The sequence below is a fragment of the Crotalus tigris genome, unplaced genomic scaffold, assembly GCF_016545835.1.
Source record: "Crotalus tigris isolate CLP2741 ecotype Arizona unplaced genomic scaffold, ASM1654583v1 scf7180000017556.1910191, whole genome shotgun sequence".
NCBI classification, from domain to species: domain Eukaryota; kingdom Metazoa; phylum Chordata; class Lepidosauria; order Squamata; family Viperidae; genus Crotalus; species Crotalus tigris.
Window position 1 is genome coordinate 386,816 of NW_024096472.1, and position 14,816 is coordinate 401,631.

Here is a 14,816-nt window from a genome sequence, read left to right on the forward strand (position 1 = left end):
AATAATACAGTTGAGGATTTATTTATTTATTTATTTATTTATGAGACTTATATACCGCTTTAAGTGCAAGCACTCTCTAAGCGGTGTACACCAGTAAGCAATGTATATATATTTACATTGCCCCCAACAATCTGGGTCCTCATTTTACCTACCCCAGAAGGATCATATCTTTGCTGCTTAATATCCTTGTCCTAGTCTAAACTCTTCCACAGGGTTTTTATTGAATTTCCGTTGGTCCATGCGCATCATTTGTAAATTACACCTGGAGTTGTCCCACGTAAGCTTTGCCTCAAGAAGGCCTGCAAATAGCTTGCATGAAACCTTTAAAGCTATGCTTCTCAAGAGCTTTATTTTTAAGTCAGAAATGGGAAGGAAAGCAGAATAAATGAAGAAGACTGAAACCCTCCCAGATGTTCCTTTAATAACCTCAAGGTTTTTTCGTTTATAAAAATGCAGATGCTCTTTCGGATGTCAATAGAAAGAGAGACACCCTGCAATGAGAAATCGTTTACAGACTTTGAATAGTGATTGGGGGCAGACCTCGTGGTTTCTTCACAGGCTTTGCAATACTGATTATTACTCAAGGTTTTTGTGCCCCAAAGATAGTATTATAGTAATTTGTCTAATCAGGTTTTGCAACTCATCTAGAGGAATTGTTTTATTGGGGAGAAAAAACTCTTATTGTCAACTATCTTAGGAAAAAGAGATAACCACCCTCTGATTTATCTCAATTCACAGCAAGATAGCATGTGCACAGATATAGATACAGATACAGATAAGGATGCATGTAGATCAGGGGTGTCAAACTCAATTTCATTGAGGGCCGCATCAGTATTGCGGTTGCCCTCGGGGAGCTGGGTGGGTGTGGCCAGGGTGGGTGCTGCCTACTGGGTGGGTGTGGTTGGAGTGGGTGTGGCCTATTGCATGGGCGTGGCCAGCTCTACATCGTTCACGTCAAGGGTACCTGTGGGGGCCTGGGCAGGAATGGGACAGATCTGAGGGTCTCTGGCAGAAAGGGGTAGGACCAGGGCAGAGCCCATCAAGCTGGATAGGTGAAGTAGGCGAGGGCCATTTGCTGGCCACTTCCAGGCGATGGTGCATTTCTTCTGACACCCCCCAGCATGCACCCAGCGGGCAGGGCCAACACGGCAGGGGCTGGTTCCTCGCTGTTTCCAGACAGCCTTGTGGAGCTAAGACTGAATGTGTTTCAGCATAGATGGCCACCACAAAATTGTACATTGGCTCCCAGCCGGCCTGGGCCAGGGCCAAGGCAGTGGGGGCTGTTCCCTCACTGTTTCCAGGATGGCTTCGTGGGCCACATGAAACCACTTCATGGGCCACATCTGGCCCCTGGGCCTTGTGTTTGACATGTCTGATGTAGATAAACAAACAGATGTTTGATTGATATCATGCATCAAAATAAGCTGACGCTTATAAAAGCTATCTTGAAACTGGTCACTGTTTAACATTTTCCTGACTCGAAATGCAGCCTGCTTTGCTCGTAATACATTGTTCATAACATTTAAATTCTGTTTTTATCATATGGGATCGAATAGATGGGGTGGTCCTTCCAAAAAACTATTGGATCAAAGATGACAAGACCAAAGAAACTGTTGTCACTTGAAGGAGCATTTGGTGGATAAAGTCAAGGTAAATAACACAGTAATAGTAGCAACATCTGTAGTATTTCCTCAATAATCACAGTATCCATAAGTTTTATGAGTGCTTTAAACTCTTGATCTCTGGTATAAAACTGTACAATTTCCTAGAAGCTCTATAGATTTGCATGCTGTAGGTCAGTGATTCTCAACCTTTTTAATGCCGCGACCCCCAACCGGTCGTAAGTCGAGGACTACCCAACCGGTCGTAAGTCGAGGACTACCTAACCGGTCGTAAGTCGAGGACTACCCAATCGGTCATAGGTCGAGGACTTTCCCTGCCCGGGAGCACCGCGCATACGTGGTGCCACCCCCTGCGCCGGCCGAGGCGTAGCTGGCAAGCGGCAGAGACGGCGCAGGCCGACCACCAGCTGGGTCACCAGCTGGCCCAGCCCAAGGGAGGTAAAGCACCCACCGGGTCCCACGCGTGCCAGCAACCCTCCCTGCACCCGCCGGCCTCCCACCTCCCACCCCTGGCCCTCTTTTACTTACATTTTTAGTAGTTGCTCAGCAGGGAGGGGTGGAAGCTTCCAGACAGCTCGCCTTCGCTGCAGACAACTTGCAGCACCGTTTGCAGAATGGGGCTTTTGGCGGGCTCAGCAGGGCAGAGACAGCCTGCACAATTCCTATTGGCTTTTGAAAGCCAATAGAATTAGACTCTATTCAAGAGAGTCTATTCTATTGGTTTTCAAAAGCCAATAGAATAAAAGGGAGTAGCACAGCTAAGGAAAAGGGGGAAAAAATGGCGGACTGCGTTGTTTGGCGACCCCAGTGAAATGGTCGTTCGACCCCAAATGGGGTCGTGATCCAAAGGTTGAGAACCGCTGATGTAGGTCAAAAATTATAGATTTTCCATTTATCAAAAAGAACCCATTAGCTTAAACTGAGGGAAGGATGGTCAAGGATTCAATGAAGAATTAAGATGTAGTTGTCACATAATAGTCTTTCTTTGTATCTACGATGATATTGTTTAATGCCCAGAGTGTAACCTCTTCTCCCTAAGATATGCACACCCACACCCACACATTCACACAGGCAAAACTTTCCAGCATGCTAAAATTCAAATCCAGAGGCAAATCCCAAGTTGACTGAGTTAAAAATCATCCTCAATCTCTCCATTCTGCATCCATCTTGTATTTTATTCTGATTTTGAAGACATCATTAATTTCAATCATAAACATTCCCAAACCTAGTTATTGGAAAATGAGACCTTTTAATTTTAATTAAACTAATTTCTTACTAACCTTTTGGAGGAAATTATTAAACAATGAGTGACTAAGAATATATAACTGCCTACAATAGCACATGTAATAAAAGTATTTATACACACAGTGACATACAAAACAACAGTGTAATGTCTCAGTAAGAATAATGAGCATTTTAGAAGAAGAAGAAGAAGAAGAAGAAGAAGAAGAAGAAGAAGAAGAAGAAGAAGAAGAAGAAGAAGAAGAAGAAGAAGAAGAAGAAGAAGAAGACAGAAGAAAAGCAGAAGAAAAAGCAGAGGAGGAGGAGGAGGAGGAGGAGGAGGAGAAGAAGAAGAAGAAGAAGAAGAAGAAGAAGAAGAAGAAGAAGAAGAAGAAGAAGAAGAAGAAGAAGAAGAAGAAGAAGAAGAAGAAGAAGAAGAAGAAGAGGAGGAGGAGGAGGAGGAAGAGGAGGAGGAGGAGGAGATATCCATTCATTTCTTCCAATACTATATCCAACATTTGAAACTCTCTATATTCTTGCTAATCACAAAACATTGTCTCACTGGAAGAAGAGGGAAGTAGGGAAGAGAAGAAAGGGAGAAAGAAGGTAAAGAAGAAGGCGTGTGGATACAGTGAAAGGGGAATTGGGCGAGCAACACCAAAAATCATGTGTATGTATTTATTTCATTTTATTAAAAGTATCTTATATTTGAATGTTAAAAGAATGTATGTTAACATCTGATAAATATCACGGTATATGTATGGGGGACAGTTTGGAAAAATAAAAAAAAATATTAAAAAAAAAAACATTGTCTCACTGACTTTGGCCCTGTCACGCAGTGGAATTCATTGGAGAAACCATTTATGTTAGGAAGAGTTAGTGTCCAACTCTTGGCGATTCTATGGTCCAGGTCTCTCCACATCTTCCAATCTTGCACTCCTTCTTTGGGTTGTTCCATCCTCTGGCTGGTGTCGGCCTTGATGGTGTCCACCCACCATGCTCTTTGGTGGCCTGGTTTTCTTTTGCCTCTAACTCTTCCCAACCATAATTGCTTTCTCCAGCGAATTCCCCAGAGTGACATGGCCAAAGTAAGTGAGGCGATGTTTTGTGATTAGCAAGAATGTGGAGAGCTTTAAATGTTGGCTATGGTATTGAAAGAAATGTCCCTCTTAGTTCCCCACAACTGACAAACAGGATAGAATTCACTGGATTTCTCTAATTAAAAAATAGACGTTCACTCATACACAGGGTCAGCCTTTCTTCATGCACCATATCTGAAATAGAGGTGGTCCTTGACTTATTGAATCCAAGAGGGTAGTAATAGTAATAGTAGTAAAGTTGGAAGGGACCTTGGAGGTCATCTAGTCCAACCCCCTGCTCAGGGAGGAAACCCTACACCATTTCGGACAAATGGCTGTCCAGTCTCTTCTTAAAAACTTCCAGTGTTGGAGCATTTACTGCTTCTGGAGGCAGGTGGTTCCACTGATTAATTGTTCTCACTGTCAGGAAGTTTCTCCTTAGTTCTAGGTTGCTTCTCTCCTTGATTAGTTTCTACCCATTGCTTCTTGTCCTGCCTTCAGGCACCTTGGAAAACAGCTTGACTCCCTCTTCTTTGGGGCAGCCCCTCAAATATTGGAAGACTGCTATCATGTCCCCCCTCGTCCTTCTCTTTGTTAAACTAGACATACCCAATTCCAGCAACCGTTCCTTATATGTTTTAGCCTCCGGTCCCCTGATCATCTTTGTTTCTCTTCTCTGTACTCTTTCTAGAGTCTCAACATCTTTTTTACATTATGGTGACCAAAACTGGATGCAGTATTCCAAGTGTGGCCTTACCAAGGCATTGAAGAGTGGTATTAATACTTCACGTGATCTTGATTCTATCCCTCTGTTAATGCAGCCTAGCACTGTGTTGGCTTTTTGGCAGCTGCAGCACACTGCTGGCTCATATTTAAATGATTGTCCATTAGGACTCTGAGATCCCTCTCACAGTTACTACTATTGAGCAAGATACCCCCTATACTATACCTGTGCATTTGGTTTTTCTTGCCTAAATGTAGAACCTTACTTTTTTCACCCCTGAATTTCATTTTGTTAGATAATAATAGTAATAATAATAATAATAATAATAATAATAATAATAATAATAATAATATAGTAGTAGTAGTAGTAGTAGTAGTAGTAGTAGTAGTAGTAGTAGTAAGTTGGAAGGGACCTTGGAGGTCATCTAGTCCAACCCTCTGCTTAGGCAGGAAACCCTACACCATTTCGGACAAATGGCTGTCCAGTCTCTTCTTAAAAAACTTCCAGTGTTGGAGCATTTACTGCTTCTGGAGGCAAGCTGTTCCACTGATTAATTGTTCTCACTGTCAGGAAGTTTCTCCTTAGTTCTAGGTTGCTTCTCTCCTTGATTAGTTTCCACCCATTGCTTCTTGTCCTGCCTTCAGGTGCTTTGGAAAATAGCTTGACTCCCTCTTCTTTATGGCAGCCCCTGAGATACTGGAAGACTGCTATCCTGTCCCCCCTCGTCCTTCTCTTCGTTAAACTAGACATACCCAATTCTAGCAACCGTTCCTTATATGTTTTAGCCTCCAGTCCCCTGATCATCTTTGTTGCTCTTCTCTTTGTTGTTAAGTGTCTCTGGCTTGTCCCATTGACTTTGCTTGTCAAAAGGTCGCATAAAGAGGATCCCATGACATCAGGACACTGCAACCATCATAAGTACGAGTCAGTTGCCCGGTGTCCAAGTTGTGATCTTCAACGGCCATAAGTGTGAAAACTGCCATTGTAACATTGAATAGCCATTAAAGGAACTGGCCCTGTAGTTCTTCTCCCAGTCTCCAAACGAGAGGGCACTCTGTCGATAAGAAAGCATGCGAGTGATTTTATTCTCCTTTCCTTTCTCGTCTGTCAAAAAGAAAAGAAACACAACTTCTGGGTCATTCAAGGCAATTACCCACCATTATGAGTAAAAGGTGTGCATCTGTACAGATCCAAAAATAAACTTCGAAACAAAACAAAGCAAGAAATGAAACCAAGCATTGTGTAAAAGGAAAGTGGAGGGTCGGACTTAGACTGGGGAAATAACTCTCTCCTTGCACTCCGAATTATTGTTCTATAAATGTTACAACAGTCAGAAGGAGACTTTTGCAAAATCAACAGGTTCTGCGTGCCCCCCGCCCTTTTCCTCTGCTCACATCGATTTACATATTTAGAAACATCAAGCTGCATGCAGCAACTGGGCTGGAATCTGGTCGCAAAAGTTGTCTATCATTTGTGGGAAGTTGACATTTCCACATACGTGTGGGGTTTTGTTTTTTTTTCATATTCTAAAACTGCACCTTCTGCTAAAACGCTTGTCACAATCTCCTTTAGTGCCACCCCATGCAGCCTTTTAAGTCAGGCCCACTGACACCGCATGGCAGGCTGCCCAGTCATTTATTTTTAAAGAGTCTAGATCTTGCAAATGCCATCTGCCATCCCATTAAAATGTCTACGGTACATTTTAGTATAGAGAAATCGCTTTATTCCAAATTCAGTGCCATCTTTCCCAACACCGCCGGGTTTGCGATGACAACTTTTCCCACCAACTTGACCAGTTTCACTTCCATAATTGTGTCTGGGATGTCAATTTTTTTTTTTTTTTTTTTTAAAAGCACATCTATTAGGAAAATGATGAAGCTATTTCAAGAAAGTACTAAAAGCAAGAGCACATGGAGCATTCATTCTCTGCCTTGAACTCATCCTTCCGGATCTTCACTGAGACATTGTTACATTCATTATCGCAGTATTACACTACTACTGTTGTATGAACAAAGCCTTTGGTACCTCAGCCTGGCCTCAACACAAAGTGAAGTCTTCTTCTTCTTCTTCTTCTTCTTCTTCTTCTTCTTCTTCTTCTTCTTCTTCTTCTTCTTCTTCTTCTTCTTCTTCTTCTTCTTCTTCTTCTTCGACTTCTTCTTCTTCTTCTTCTTCTTCTTCTTCTTCTTCTTCTTCTTCTTCTTCTTCTTCTTCTTCTTCTTCTTCTTCTTCTTCTTCTTCTTCTTCTTCTTCTTCCTCTCCTCCTCCTCCTCCTCCTCCTCCTCCTCCTCCTCCTCCTTCTTCTTCCCAATGCAAAAAAAAAAAATCCAATGAAATACTAGGCTGCATTAATAGAGTATTAACATGAAGTGTTAGTACCGCTTTATAAAGCTGAAGTAAGACCACACTTAGAATACGGCATCCAATTTTGGTCACCATAATATAAAGAAGATATTAAGACTCTGGAAAAAGTGCAGAGAAGAGTAACAAAGATGATTTGGGGGCTGGAGGCTAAAAACATATGAAGAACAGTGGCAGGAATTGGGTATGGCTAGTTTAGTGAGAAGAAGGACTAGGAGAGACATGATAGCAGTGTTCCAATATTTGAGGGGCTGCCACAAAGAAGAGGGGGTCAACCTATTCTCCAAAGCATCTGAAGGCAGGACAAGAAGCAACAGATGGAAACTAACGAACTAAGGAGTTATTTACTAATGGTGAGAACAATTAATCAGTGGAACAACTTGCCTCCAGAAGTTGTAGGTGCTCCATCACTGGAGACTTTTAAGAAGAGACTGGATGGTGATTTATCTGAAATGATATAGAGTCTTCTATTTAATCAGGGGATTGGACTAGAAGACCTCCAAAGTCCCTTCCAACTCTTTTATCCTGTTAAAATTTGTGAAGTATCTTATACAATCACCTAATTAGAATTTGGTTCTTCTGGGTTCCACAATGAACACTTTCTTTATATATATATATATATATATATATATATATATATATATATATATATATATATATATATATATGTTTATTGAGTTTTATAAAGGTAATAAGGGGATAGGGTCAAAAACGGTAAGACAACAGGAAACATACAAAAAAGTTAGACCAGGGAAAAGGGATAACACAAAAGTGGGATTAATCCCACAAAATAACATCGCTTCAGCAAGTCTACCAGTCCGGGTTTACATATTAAATCTTAATAATTACTTTATTATTAAACAACTTTCCATATAATCACGTAAATAACAAATTAGTCAATAAATCTCATTCATTTCACTACTTAATAATGCTTAATATTAATTAATTATAATCACTTTAAAATAATAATATACTACATATTAATTATAGTTTACCATATTATTTAAGATCACAAATATACAAAGAGGAAGAAGAAGAAGAAGAAGAAGAAGAAGAAGAAGAAGAAGAAGAAGAAGAAGAAGAAGAAGAAGAAGAAGAAGAAGAAGAAGAAGAAGAAGAAGAAGAAGAAGAAGAAGAAGAAGAAGAAGAAGAAAAGAAGAAGAAGAAGAAGAAGAAGAAGAAGAAGAAGAAGAAGAAGAAGAAGAAGAAGAAGAAGAAGTTCATACAAATAATCATGGAATATAAATACAAATTATTAATTATCTCTTTAAATTTCATAACCTTTTCTCACTCTAGCGTGAATGAATACTTCCTAATAGTGTTTAAGAGGTGAACAGAGAACTAGAACTAGAAGAATCAAGAGAGGCCTTTTCTTTTTAAACAAAAACAAATAAACATGTTCCCAAAACTCAAGAAAGGAATCAATGGGAATTTGCTACCCGCTCAGCATGGGCAGCCAAGTTACAATTTTAAACCTCACTTTGTTCGAATTAAAATCAGCAGCACTTGCCACTCAGAGTTTTCACTGAAATTGCACTTCACCTAAAGCTAATTTGGAGTGTACCTAACGGTTTTTTCTTGCAGCAATGTTTGGAGAATTGTGATAAGACCAGTCCCTTGGTATTGAATGTTGAACATTCTACATATATATATATTTTTTCAGTTGGTAGAAGTTCCATGCTACCTAAATCTCCAGAACTGAAAAGAATGTATTGTTTATTTTAGATGAGTTAGATGGCAACTTTGCATATTCTTATTTAGTTAGCAAAAAGAAATCTGGACTTTCTTCAACATTTGAATCGGTGGGAGACGTCTATAAAGGCCAAATTGTTTGGAGAAGATAAGCAATTTAATCTGTGTGACACTTGGCTTCAACAAAGTTTCATGCAATGCCCTTTCCCCAGAGTTACTTCATGAATCATATCGGTGACTTACTTTTAAATGAAATGTGAAGGCATGTGTAGATGCCTCTTTTGATTCTTCTGGTAAATATTTAAAGCAATGGGGGAAAAAACCAACATACAGTATGTGCAAAACATATGCATAAATATCTTCCGGCTATTAGTATCACTCCATTTTCTCTATCATTCCATAACAGGATATTGATCCAGTGATCTAGATATACTTATGTGATAATCTTGGATAGTAGTATAAAGTAGCAATTTTTAATCCTGTGTGTTTGTGTGTGTGTTCAAAATACCCAAAATCCTCCATTGATGAAAAAGACCTTTCCATACACATAGCTTGGTCTTCTCAGTGTCTTTCTACTTGGCTACCCATCTCCACTCTTCTCAACATCTTCCCACAATGATTAGCATTTTATCTCCCCTCTGAAATGTGTTTTAGGACAATTCCTCTCTCTCTCTCTCTCTCTCTGTCTCTCTCTCTCTCTCGCTGATACCTCTATTTATGGACAACTGTTGCAATTAATTTCATTAATATATTTTATTGGAGGTTCAAGAAACACCAAGATAACAACAACAATAACAACATTTCATTTGCTATAAACTAGAAATGTAGACAATGCAAGCTAGATTAAATCTTCCTTTTTCATTTCATTTATGTTTTTTGTTTTTTTTTTTTGACCCACCAATACTCTTGTATTTTGCTCTGGTTTCAATCAGCTCAATGTGGTCCTTTGCTTGGTTCTAAACCAAATACAAGTCCAAGATGTCAATGCTGCTTCATATCAGCAAGCCACATCCTCTAATACAGGGGTCTTCAAACTTGGCCCTTTTATGACTTGAGGACTTCAACTCCCAGAATTCCTCAGCCAGCAATTCTGGGAGTTGAAGTCCACAAGTCATAAAAGAGTTGAGTTTGAAGACCCCTGGTCTAATAAGATGGGAGGGATATAAGTATCACTTCTTGAAGAACAGAGAACTATAATATTGGAAGATGTTTTCTTTATTCATTTGTTTTCTGGGTAATCTAAAAATTCTCTCTCTCTCTCTCTCTCTCTCTCTCTCTCTCTCTCTCTCTCTCTCTCTCTCTCTCTCTCTCTCTCTCTCTCCAGATCTTTATTGCTTTAATAGCTGGACTGCTTGACAAATTAGTACAACTCTGTCTGATGTTGGATTACAGCAATGTAATAAAACCACAGGTTTAAAATCATCAGACTAATGAGACTGGATTGAACTCTTCTTTTCTTTTTCCTCTCCCCCTTTCTTTTTCTTCGTTCTTCCATTCTTTTTTAAGTATTCATGTCAAACTGATTTATGTTATGCTGCTTTCTGCTCTCATTAAAATCTTTGTCACCAAATGAGTTATTGAATTCTTTCTCCCCCACCCCCCTTAATGGTCAGGACATTCTGTTTAAAAAAAAATGGGGCACTGTGTTAAGGTATTGTGCTATTCTGGTCATTTGGAATGTTAATTAGTTGAACACTGGTATTTTCTTCCATGGTTAGAGATATTTTTTTTTTTCAGCTAAACAAACTGGCGAGGTCAGCGTACCACGGATAAAAGACCCTGCAAATTTCATTTACATAACGTACATAAAAGAAGGCACCCTGCAGTGACATTCGGATGAAAAGGCATCTAATGAAAATAGATAACAATGTGATATTGTCCTCCTTTTAGTAGAAGTCAGGGAATATTAAGATCAAATTAAAAGGTGGCAGTATTGTCGCGGCTTCTATTGGGTATGATCTTAGCAAGCCATCCAGAAAATGCTAAACCCAGTTCATTGATTATTGGCAAGATAGTCACATGGCTTGTGCAATGGGACATACTAATGCATTTTTTTTACTCTTTTTTTTTTGAACATCTGAAGCTCAAGGCATCTGTCTATGTAATGTAAAATACAGACAGCAGTGGGAATAAAATCTGGTAACACATTTTGAAAGATGGAGGCTTGGCTGTGTTTTTAGCAGTGCAAAGAAATTAGATATAGCACACTGTCATCCTAATACCATGGATGTGGGAGAAAGTCCTTCTCATATGAATTGAATTACATTTCCAAGATGTTTCCTTTCCTGACATTTCACACATTACACAATGCCAGCCTTTCTGAATGAGTAATACAGATGTACAAATGACGAAACAGGGGTGACATGATAGCAATATTCCAGTATTTGGGGGGCTGCCACAAAAGAAGAGGAGGGTCAAATTATTCTCCAAAGCACCAGAGGGAAGGACGAGAAACAATGGTTGGAAACTGACCAAAGAGAGAAGCAACCTGGAATTAAGGAGAAACTTCCTAACAGTGAGGACAATCAACCAGTGAAACAGCTTGCCTCCAGAAATCATGGGCGCACCATCACTGGAGGTTTTTAAGAAGAGACTAGACAGTCACTTTTAATAATAAATATTTATTTATTGATACAAATTATCTCTCAGCTGACTCTACAACCTTGGACACCTGAAAGCTTTAAAAAGCAAGAAACAACAATTAAGAAGTCAGAGGTTCAAATACGTTCCAGATAAACCCACAAAAACATGTTTTAGATACCTGAACGTGACTTGCCCAGTCAGAGTCCAATTCTGAGCAGATTGGTGTGACTTTAGAATAGAATAGAATAGAATAGAATAGAATAGAATAGAATAGAATAGAATAGAATAGAATAGAATAGAATAGAATAGAATAGAAGATAGGATAGGATAGGATAGGATAGGATAGGATAGGATAGGATAGGATAGGATAGAACAGTCCCAAAGCAGAATAGAATAGAACAGAACAGAACAGAATAGAACAGAACAGAACAGAACAGAACCAGAATAGAATAGAATAGAATAGAATAGAATAGAATAGAACAGAACAGACCCAAAGCAGAATAGAACAGAACAGAACAGAACAGAACCAAACCAAACCAAACCAAACCAAACCAAACCAGAATAGAATAGAATAGAATAGAATAGAATAGAATAGAATAGAATAGAATAGAATAGAGGATAGGATAGGATAGGATAGGATAGGATAGGATAGGATAGGATAGGATAGGATAGGATTGGATCGGATCGGATAGGAGCTGGAAGGGACCTTGGAAGACTTCTAGTCCAGCCCCCTGCTCAAGCAGGAGAACCTGCACTAGCTCAGACAAGTGACTGTCCAGGCTCTTCTTAAAAAATTCCAGTGATGGAGCACCCATGATTTCTAGAGGCAAGCTGTTCCACTGGTTAATTGTCCTCACTGTTAGGAAGTTTCTCCTTAATTCCAGGTTGGTTCTCTGTTCAGTCAGTTTCCATCCATTGTTTCTTGTCCTGCCCTCTGGTGCTTTGGAGCATAGTTTGACCCCCTCTTCTTTTGTGGCAGCCCATCCAATACTGAAAGACTGCTATCATGTCACCCCTGTTTCTTCTCTTCTACTTCTCCATGTAGCTATAACATTTAGACCTGTGCATATTCATACAATTCATATCATCTTTCATTGTCCTTTACAAAGTGTCCTAAAGTGAATTTCCCCCAAATTGGATTCCGATTGATCAATTTGATCATTCCATTCCATTGTTTGGTGCATCTATTCAATCCAGCTTCCTAGCGGGAATACAACCGAATGCCCAGTCCAGCAAATTTGATTCCTGATTTGTAAAACCTCATTGTGTGAAATGGCATATTGAAGACAAACAGGACCACCTGGTGTCCTTACATAGAGACCACAGCTACAGTGCAAGGGGGGAAAGGAAACAATCTGCCGAAGACTTTGTATCACCTGTGCAGAAATTGACATGCATGCAAAATAATTCTTGTGACAATTCTTTTGCTTTGTCTCTCCTTTAAAATGCTATGGTGACATTCTAGGACCCATCTTGAAAAATTCCTTTCAACTGGTGTGAACGTTGAAATATTCTGTGCATGTAACGAAGGAACATTCTGTTCTTTTTTTACCAACAGCCCTCAAAAGTTACCAGTTGGCAAGGTGGAACTCTTTTTTTTTTTCCCATTTATTTGTAATGCTGCATGTAACGCTAAGGCTTCATGCTGTTTTTTTTTTTTTACTTCAAGAAGATTGGTTGAGAAACCTATTAGAGAGCATGTTAGGCACAGCATGATTTAAAAAGCATTGTTTCTGATGCGCTTTTAAGTCCTTTTATCTCTCCTTCCTTCTGATTTCTTCATGTTGTGATCATAGATCTGTATGATAATGGAGCAGTATTTGCCTTCTGCAACGCCTATCATTTGTGGTGACATTTTTGTTTACAAAATATCCTATTGTGCATATTTTCCCGAATGTCTGAGTCAAAATAATCCATGTTATTGCAAATAATCAAAACAATCAGCTTTTCTTTTAAAGAGCTAGGGAAGAAACTTGAATATTGGAATGGTAAATTTTAAGCTAAAGACGTGTGTGTTATGTTAGTGCGTATGTGTTGTCTAGGAACACTTGTTCAAAAACCACATTAACATCATCTAACACAGGAAAAAATAGAGGAATAATATCAGAAAAGTCTTGATATTTTGCTTGTCTGTTTGAATTGTGAAGTCCCAGAGCAGTTTAATTTTATCATTTTCTATGACTTTCTCTACTTTATGACCCTACCAGTTTTTGCTTACAGGCAAATGATATTTTTTGCAGATCTTCCAATGCACCATTGTTGCTACTTTGTCATGCCGCAGCTTGTAGTCAGTCTGTGTGATCTTCTTGCATCAGCTTACCTGGTGGTCTACTGTTTCTTCAGCTTCTTTGCATAGGTGGCACTTACTGTCTGTTGCTGTCTTCTCAATTTTGACTTTATATGCATTTGTCCTTAAGGCTTGGTCTTGTGCAGCCAGAATTAGTCCTTCGGTCTCTTTCTTCAATTTTCCTGATCTTAGCCATTGCCAGGTCTTTTTATTAGCTGCTTTCCCAGCTATTTTTTTAATGTATTGGCCATGTAGTGCTTAATATATTAAACACTACATGGCCAATATTATTATTATTATTATCGATCATCTCACAGTCAGCCAGATGTTCAGACTGGATTTGGCATTTTGTCTACCTATCATTATTATTATTATTATGGATCATCGCACAGTCAGCCAGATGTTCAGACTGGATTTGGCATTTTGTCTACCTATCGAGTCCTTACCCAGGACCTGGTACTATTATTATTATTATTATTATTATTATTATTATTATTATTATTATTATTATTATTATTATTACTGATCATCGCACAGTCAGCCAGATGTTCAGACTGGATTTGGCATTTTGTCTACCTATCGAGTCCTTACCCAGGACCTGGGATAGGCAGATGTGGATGTTTGATGGTATTACAGGTATCGTCGCAGGATGGAAGCAGTTCCTAGTAAGGCCGCCTTTTGCAATTGACTAATAGCGAATTTGTCAATGCCAATGGTGTTCAAGTGGTGCTCCAGTTGTTTTGGGATTGCACCCAAGGAGCCTATTACTATTGGTACTACCCTTGCTTGCTTTTGCCACAGTCTTTCTATTTCTATTTGTAGGTCTTTGTATTTTGTTATCTTCTCCAGTTCTTTCTCTTCTATTCTGCTATCTCCAGGCACTGCCACGTCCACTATCCAGACTTTTTTGCCTTTCTTATCGACAATTGTTAAGTCTGGGGTGTTATGTTGCAGGTGCTTGTCTGTTTGAATTCTGAAGTCCCAGAGCAGTTTAATTTTATCATTTTCTATGACTTTCTCTATTTTGTGATCCCACCAGTTCTTGCTTACAGGTAAATGATATTTCTTGCAGATCTTCCAATGCACCATTGTTGCTACTTTGTCATGCTGCTGCTTGTAGTCAGTCTGTGCAATCTTCTTGCAGCAGCTTACCAGGTGGTCTACTGTTTCTTCAGCTTTTTTGCATAGGCGGCACTTACTGTCTGTTGCTGTCTTCTCAATTTTGACTTTATATGCATTTGTCCTTAAGG